The sequence below is a fragment of the Typopeltis vanoorti genome, chromosome 10 (assembly GCF_054136105.1).
Source record: "Typopeltis vanoorti isolate ZY-2024b chromosome 10, IOZ_Tvanoo_1.0, whole genome shotgun sequence".
NCBI lineage: Eukaryota > Metazoa > Arthropoda > Arachnida > Uropygi > Thelyphonidae > Typopeltis > Typopeltis vanoorti.
This window is the reverse complement of record NC_143558.1, coordinates 107,997,800-108,003,735: the sequence shown is the minus strand read 5'-3', so window position 1 is coordinate 108,003,735 and position 5,936 is coordinate 107,997,800. Positions and strand designations below refer to the sequence as shown.

The 5,936-nt window shown below is 33.9% G+C and overlaps 1 pseudogene; it reads left to right on the top strand.

The window, feature by feature from the left end:
* The first annotated feature begins 1,487 nt into the window (after window positions 1-1,487).
* On the top strand, window positions 1,488-1,601 carry LOC150102661 (U6atac minor spliceosomal RNA; annotated as a pseudogene).
* The last annotated feature ends 4,335 nt before the right edge of the window (window positions 1,602-5,936 follow it).

Below are 5,936 nucleotides of genomic sequence, written 5' to 3'. Positions count from 1 at the left end.
TCTCAAATGCCTTGGGAAGATCTTCAAAATGTATGAAAGAAAGGAGTATCTAACAAAGTCCTCTGTGATTGAGAAAATGTACACATACCATAAACTTTAATTCATATATCAGTTGTTGTTTTTTTCCCTCATTTGATTGTTATTTCCTGTATATTAGAGAGGGAAAAAATGTATCATATTCTCATTTGTTCAGTTTATGAAAATATAAAAATTAAAAGTTTTAGAATGTTGAATTGTAATTTTATATTTATTTTGATTTATCTTTAGTTAAAAAAAAAAAAATTGTTTGAACCCTTGTTATGAAAAGTAATTTTTTGTTACAAGGAAAATAGCATATATTGAGGTCTCAAATTCATGTTAAGAGATTTATTCCTTTACAATTGTTAATTTTTTTCTTATTTTTATAAATTTATAATAATTTTATATGAATAAATATTTTTATAGGAAGTGCTAGTGAAAATCTGCCAGAAGTAGAAGAAGAAGAACTGTGTGAAGCACCCGAGACTGATATTCAACCGTAAGTACAAACATTGTCATCACTTTCACTTCTTTATAATATGCTTTCTCATAAGGTTGGTACTGTTTTCAACCCACTGGATGCTCTTTTCAAGATGGACAGCATTTAGTTTGTGCAGGTGCCCTTTTTAGGTTGTTGATTTAAGCGTGATTTATATTTAGGACTAAATCATTGGACTTTACATCCCAATCGCAGTTGGTCATTGTCCTTCTCAACACTGTAGCAACCTACTGACTGATCTTCACATCTTTTTTTGTTCAAGTATGTTCACTGCTGACCATAAACCCAAGATCTCTTGCTGCCTCTTCTATTTTATGTCTATGAATAGAATATACAACATCTTATGGATACTATCACTACCATGTTGGTGTAAAAACCTTAATTTAGTTGAAACTAAATTGAATACTCAATATTTCAGTCATCATGATCATTATCTGGAGTATACATTAGTGTAGTTTTATATATGTGTGTGTGTGTGTGTTTAGAGCTACATTGATAATTAAAGTCATGTTCTTTTGCGAGTTAAATGGACACTTGTTTAATGCTAGCAGCATTCTACGTTAGAGGTGGCCTGATAGCTTTTATTGTTAAGTATGTTCTTCTTTCTATATTAAAACTGTTAAATGCATATTAATACTATAATAGGGAAGTTATTCCTTTCTGCAAAGTCTGAATTGCATTCATTGTTTGAAGCTGGTTTGTCTAGCCTTCTGTCATTATGGGTGAAAATCTGAAATTTTCCGGAGGGAAACTACATCTTCATATGAGACAATCTAACTCACCTTCAGTTGAAAAGCTCATAAAAGTTCATTACACTACAAACAGGATTTGAACCCAGCTCTTTTCAGCCAGATGGCATCAACATTACTGACTGAGCTATAAAGGCTTACTGTTAATTATTTGTATCCAAAATGAGAACTTAAGTTAATGCTATTTTGTTTCAAGAACCTGAAGATTGCTGAAGTAAAATATGTTGTATGAAAGGAGAAAAGGTTAGCACTCCCCTACGGACCAGCCTCTGGGCCTAATACATATAAGGTTAAGGCACTGCTGCTTACTTCACTGCACTCAACCAATTTTTTAGCCGAGCCAAAAGGCTGTAGGTTGATTTGTGATTGTGAAATACTAGTGTTGAAAGTTTATTTTGCACTTGTTTAGACTATAATAAATTTAGTCTAATCCTTTATCCAAGTGTGAGCAAACAAAGTTTGCATCTGAAAATATCTTCAGGACTGAGGAAAGGTAGTGCAACACCAGGCAACTTGGAGCAAAGGTGGACCAAGCTATCATCACTCCTATCTCGGTATCTCCCATAATGCAAAACACATCTCCTTGCGGGTATGTATAATGTTATGCATTAAGGGAATGGCCACTACCAAGACCAGTTTCGACCTTTATTGAGGTCTCATCAGTGGGAGCTAGGCCCTGAGGTGGAGATACCAAGGTTGAAGCAATGGAGAGGTCATCTTTATCTATAGGAGTTGCCAAAAGGTGTGCTACCTTATTATTAATTTAGGTAAAGATGACTTCTCCATTGTTTCTGCCTTGGTATCTCCACCTCAGGGCCTGGCTCCCACTGATGAGACCTCAATAAAGATCGAAACCAGTCTGGCTAGTGGCCCTTCCCTTAATGCATAACATTATACATATCCACAAGGAGATGTGTTTTGCATTATGGGAGATACTGAGATAGGAGTGATGATTGCCTGGTGTTGCACTACCTTTCCTCAGTCCTGAAGATATTTTCAGGTGCAAACTTTGTTTGCACACACTTGGATAAAGGATTAAACTAAATTTATTATAGTCTAACCAAGTGCAAAATAAGCTTTCAACATCTTTCTCTAAATCCAGAGTAACTTAATAAGGTTGCACACCTTTTGGCAACTCCTATAGGTAAAGATGACCTCTGCATTGCTTCTGCCTTGGTATCTCCACCTCAGGGCCTGGCTCCCACTGACGAGAACTCAATAAAGGTCAAAACCAGTCTGGGTAGTGGCCCTTCCCTTAATGCATAATATTATACATATCCCCAAGGAGATGTGTTTTGCATTATGGGAGATACTGAGATAGGAGTGATGATAGCTTGGTCCACCTTTGCTCCGAGTTGCCTGGTGTTGCACTACCTTTCCTCAGCCCTGAAGATATTTTCAGGCACAAACTTTGTTTGCTCACACTTTGATAAAGGATTAAGCTAAATTTATTATAGAAATACTAGTGGTTGTGGATGGTAGATGGCATTGGTGTAGTTGCAGTTAGTTGTAGTTGGTGGATTGAGTGGTGGAGACAGAGCTACAGAGTAGGTGTCCTCTCTCGATGAGTCTGTGGACTCCTTGAGGTGTTATGTAATATTAATAATAATAAAATCCTAATTTATTTTTATTTTGTTTTATTTTTAACCTGGTTGACCTAGAGTCCTGTCCTGTGACTTAATTTAAGAAGTACTATTAGCCCTTGTTTAAAATTTGAGATGGAAATGAAAATGCATGTGAATTTTAATTATTTAAAATTTTTGCCTTGATTTTCAAAAGTTCTATCACAGCATAAGACAACAAATGGTTAATAACTTACTAATTAAGTAATTTTAAATAATTATAAGTTATATAAATAGCTAATAATAAAATAATAAATTAGGAATTTACAGACGATTGATACAATAATATTTTCCATAAAGGAGATAAGTGAAGGCCATCAGATCAGTGTAAATTAGACAGTGTAGCAGATTCTCACAACCCTCTTTGCGTGAACATTCCATAAGGAATCTGCTGTTGTGTAGGAGCTTGTTTTTCTTGCAGAGTTAGTTCAGGTGGCATGTTCAGCTAGATTTGCTCAGTTTCATACCAGATATAATATTAATGTTCTGCATAGCAGACAGCCACAGATCTACCTAGTTTTCTGAAGTATGACAGGACACAAGAAAAAAGGGATCTGGTGGACACCAGGAAAATTAAGTGGAGGAAGCTTGAAATCTTCTGACAAGACGAAAAGAACATCCTAATGTTCAGATATTCCTTTAACATAAGGAAGAAGATTCTTAGAGACTTCTTTCTGAGAGCTAGAGGCTGGGAGTCTAAAGTTGTGAAATGCTTTGTTAAATAAAGGACTTTGTAAACCATTTTTTAGAGTGGCATATTTGATATTATTCAGTTTTTGGCATAAAAGGTCTTCAGTTGAACATAAAGTATGAGCATCATATAAGAAGATCTTAATAGTTCATTTAAAACTGAGGCAATTGATATGAAATCAACGCCTCTATCCACTGGTATATGAAGATATTTCGTGTGCAAGTATAATTTATGAAGCCCTCTTTCTCCTATCCTTGCCAACTACTTTATAGAGCATTTTAAAATTGTGTCCTTAATGACATTTCTCCTATACTTAGAGTGTGGAATAGATATGTTGATGACAAATTTGTGATATGTAATGGTGTGCAGCATCTGATTTTGTCTTATCTATTCCACACTGTTAGGTCTAGGAGAAATGTCATTAAAGACACAATCTTCAAAATGTTCTATAAAATAGTTGGCAAGGATAGGAGAAAGAGGGCTTCATAAATTATATTTGCACATAAAATATCTTCATGACTAGGTTACTTGTGGATAGAGGCTGTTGATTTCATATCAATTGCCTCAGTATTCCCATAATGCAAAACACACTTTTATGCAGGTATGTATTTTATGTATTGTTATGCTTTTTTAGAAGAGCTGCTGCCCAGACTTGTTTTGACCTTTATTGAAGTCTCATTAATAAATTTAGGTCCCAGAAAGATTCCATTTAGGTGAAGTATGATTAGAAATGATATATTTTCAATAATACAAGCAGTAAGAATGTGTATCACCTTCGTATTAAAATACTCTGAATCAGAAATAATCATAGAAAGTTTTTTTACTTGATTACAAAGTAAACTATCTTTGCCAAGAAATCATATAATTTAATTCTTTATTCAAGATCCAGAGAAAAGTGACAAAGATGATGATCTTTTATGGAATGCTCTCTGTGAGGAGGGATTGAAAGGTGTGTAGGTTGCAAAGTTTAGTTAACAGGTGGAAAAGATGGGATATGTTAGAAACTTATATAAAGGGGATCTTATAAGATTGATACAAATGACATTTTCACTATATATGATTAATAGGGAGATAATAAGGAGTCATTCCCTGAAAGTTGTGTATGAGCAGGGATCAAAAATACACTTATCCACATATAAATACACATTTAAAGTGGCTGGTAGACTTTTCCAGCTGGAACATAGCTGCAGAATGGACAAAATATATATTTTTTTATTTCATAAACAGTAACTTTGTAAATGTACTCTTCTTTTTTGTAACTTAAAAACAAAACAAAAAAAAAAAGATGATTTTTTTTTTATGAAGCATGATAAAGAGCCCCTGCTATAAAAACTTATTCGTTTTTATAGCAGGTGTTTTCTTGCAAATATAATTATGGTGGCTTACTCATCTTCAGTGGTAGTTATATAGATGTGATTGCTCAATTATATACTTCCCTATCACATCTACAAAAGGGATTTTTGTAGGATATTATAGTAAAATCTAAGAACAGAACTATGCCTCATGGTTTCAGCTTACAGAATCTTATGACAATATCCTGCAATGGAATGACAATTTGTTTGTTTGTTTGAATCAGATGGTACAATTGATTAATGTTATTTTTCTGCAAATATGCATCATATAAATGGCTATTCTGATAACAAAAATTAATATAATAAATTTTCAAAAAGTAATGTTCATTTTATTATTCTCCCTATTTTCATTATGTATTGAATTTTCCTTACTTGAATGGTTCTCACAAAGGAAATCTTTTGTAATCAAAATACACCACTACTGCTAAACACTTGATGAACCATTATTGGAACATGTTTTGGAAAGTAGTGAATAACTGGAGTGGACTCAAATTCAGCTCACAGTGAAATCCGATAAACAAGACACTTTGTCCTACTAAAATACATGTATTCTCTTAAGCTGCATATCTTTGTCTGTGCCCGTGTGTATGTGGCAAAGGAACACAAACACACATCACTTTTGTTGCTACAAATTGAGTATGAATCATGCATTTGTTAGAATAGGAAGAACTGACTCCTCTTATGAATCTTAATAAATAGTGGATATAACAAAACAACAAAAAAAATCATTTAACTCATGAACTAAAATCACAGAAGCTGAAAACTGCTACACTTTTCATAAAAGCTATAGTGAGAAAAGGCATCATTGTTCTAATGGTATTTCCAAAAAGAATACTCTCTGTGATACCAGAATCACTTTCATATTATTATTGTTACATGACACCTCCAGGGAGTCCAAAGACTCATCAAGGGAGGACACCTACTCTACATCTCTCTGTCTCCACCACTCAATCCACCAACTCCATTTACCTTCAGCCACCACCATGAGTATTTCCACAGACAATC